Source organism: Pteropus vampyrus, unplaced genomic scaffold (genome assembly GCF_000151845.1).
Source record: "Pteropus vampyrus isolate Shadow unplaced genomic scaffold, Pvam_2.0 Scaffold62, whole genome shotgun sequence".
Lineage (NCBI taxonomy): Eukaryota > Metazoa > Chordata > Mammalia > Chiroptera > Pteropodidae > Pteropus > Pteropus vampyrus.
Genome location: NW_011888843.1, coordinates 1510810 through 1513930, shown reverse-complemented (window position 1 = coordinate 1513930; position 3121 = coordinate 1510810).

Genomic DNA, 3121 nt, shown 5'->3' with positions numbered 1-3121 from the left:
GATATCAGACCAGGAATTTTAAACGACTATGATAAATAAGTTAAGGACTCTAATGGATAAAGTAGACAGTAGGCAAGAATGGCATGGGCAATGTAAACAGAGAGATGAAAATCTTAAGGAAAAAAACCCCAAAGAAATGCTAGAGATCAAAAACACTGTAATAGACATGAAGAATGCCTTTGGTGGTCTTATCAGTAGACTGAACAGGCTGAGGACGGAATCTCTAAGCTAGAAGATATATCAGTAGAATCTTCTAAAACCTAAAAGTGAAGAAAACAAATACTGAAAAAAAACACAACAGGGCAGAATATTCAAGGACTACAGGACAATTACATAATGTATAACATATGCATAATGGGACTTTCAGAGGAGAAAAAAGTGGAAAAGGAATAGAAGAAATATTTAAAACAATAATGACTGAGAATCTTCCTCAAATTAATGTCAGACGCCAAAACACAGATCCAGGAAGCTAAGAGAACATCGAGTAGGAAAAATACAAAAAAAGAAAACAAACAAACGCAACAACAAAAATCTCCTGTATCTAGGCATATCATTTTCAAATTACAGAAAGTCAAAAATTAAGAAAAAATCCCCACAGAAAGCAGAAGAATAAAACATCTTACCTATAGAGGAACAAAAATAAGAATTTCATCTGACTTCTCAGTAACCATGTAAGCAAAAATAAAGTAGAATATTTTAAATGAGAGAAATAAAGTACCAACCTAGAATTCTGTAACCTGAAAAATTATCCTTCAAAAGTGAAGGAAAAACACTTTCTCAGACGAATAAAAATTGAGGAACTTTATTTCCAGTAGACCTGCCATGCTAGAAATCTTAAAAGAAGTTCTTTAGAGAGAAAGAAAATAATCTAGGTCAGAATTTGCATCTATATAAACAAAGGAAGAGTGATTAAGAAGGAATAAGTGAAGAAAAAAATTTTTCTTTAAAAAATTTTTAATCTAACATTTTGTTCAAAATAGTAACAATATATTTAATTATGTATGCTTATGTATTTATCTTATGTATATATTTATATATACATATATATGCCTATGTATATGTGAAATGAATGATAGCAAAGACACAAGGAATGAGAGAAAGAAATTAGTATTATTTTATTACAAATTACATTACCCGTGTAGTGGTATAGTGTTATTTGAAAGTGAACTTGCATTAGATGTAAATTATATTGCAAATTCTAGGGCATCCACTAAAAAAAAAAAAGAACTATAACTGATATGCCAAGAAAGGAGACATACAAAATGCTTAATTAAAAGCACAAAAGGAAGAAAAAGAGTGGAAGACAAAAATAAGAGCAAAGATCAAGGGTGACGAATAGCAAACAGTAACAAAAATGGTTACTATCATCAATCCAATGATATCACTAATCACTTCGAAGATCTCTTCCTGATTGAGATGAAGGAGTCACATGTCTCAGCATTCTGAGCTCCCGGAGCAGGATCTCAGTGTATGCCCATCTCCACCTCTGGGCTCACTCACTCACCTCCAGGGCAGAATGTATCAGAATTAGAGTGTGTGGTGGTGACAGGTAGGTGGGGTGGGAGTCACCATGCCAGCCTTCCAGGTGATTCTGGGATTCTCACCCACTCAAGGGGTGGGATGTCTGTCCCCCACCTACCCAACCTCCTTTAGAATCTCAGGCTCCAAGGAAGATGCCATTTGAATCCAAATGAAAACCCATGAACACTAACCAGGGGAGGAAGAGTTGGCCTCATGGGAACTTTCATAATCAACCTTCCCCCTCCCAAAAAAAAACACTGTCCCTCTTGATCACCAGGGCCCAGAATTCCATGATGGACATTCATTCATTGGGCTTGAGACTCATATCGGAAGTGTCAAGGTCATTTGTATAAGGGATTTAGACTACGTGAACTGTGAGACCTGATACTAAGATTCCACGATCCTCTGCTTTGTTCCTTTAGTGTGAATAAATTCCAGATCATTTCTTGAAAGGAGATTTGGATAGAGAGTGAATTTGGGGCCTTGTACTCTGAGGAGGGAGGAAGGAAAACAGGAGGGCACAAACCAGGTGGGTTCCTCACCTATGCTGGGCTTCCATAGACACTGGCTTTTTTCCCCTTCCGAGGGTGGGGACTGGGGGGGAGAATCAGTCTCATGATTTGAACCGAAAAACCTGACAGTCATGGCAACTTGCCTGCTGCTTCGGGGTGGAGAGCCTGAAGTTGCAAGACAGGTATCAAGAAAGGCCCACTCGGATGGTTGTTACACATTGAATTTTGTCTCCCCCAAATTCATATGTTGAAGTCCGAACCCTTAGAATGTCAGAATGTGACTTGATTTGGAAATAGGGTGATTTAGGGTACTATTAGTTAGGATGGGGTCCTCCTGGAATAGGTGAATCTTAGTATCAGGTCTCTCAGTTCACGTAGTCTAAATCCCTTATACAAATCCCTAATCTGATTAATGTTCTTATGAAAAGGAAAAATTTGGAGACAGATATGCACGAAGGGTGAATGCCGTGTGGAGAAGACTGCCATTATGCTCTCACGAGCCAAGGATCTACCAGAAGCTAGGACAGAAAGCTGGAGCAGGCCCTTCCCCAGCGTCTTGAGGTGGAGCACAGCCCTGCTGATGTATTGATGACAGATTTCTGGCCTCCAGAACTGTGAGAGAATCCATTTCTGTATTCTGTGCCACCTAGTCTCTGGTGATTTGTTACAGCAGCCCAAGGAAACCAACAGTGAGCCTGCAGAAAATATGGCCCCAGAAGGGGTACAGAACTGGCTCCCCAGAGGCCTGTGGCCCCACAGGAACTGGCCTCTGAGTCCCTCGTTGCTCTGGGGGCCCCTTTGCAAAAGGGAATCCACCCCCTCCAGTAGAAAGAAAGGGTTAATAGAGATTCACGTCACATAGGGGCCTTCTGCTGGGGCAGTTTATTTAACTGGTCTATTTTTAATACTCATGATACACCGTCATACAAGTGACTCATAAAATTGGATATAAAAAGAGGGCAGTATCATTTTTAATCCCTTTAATGTAATGTAATGGGAAAATTAATCATTTATCACAGCAGACAATTGAAAACCACTCAGAAAGAGTATTCTCTCCTTCCTGAAACTTGGCAGCTGAAGGTTCGTTT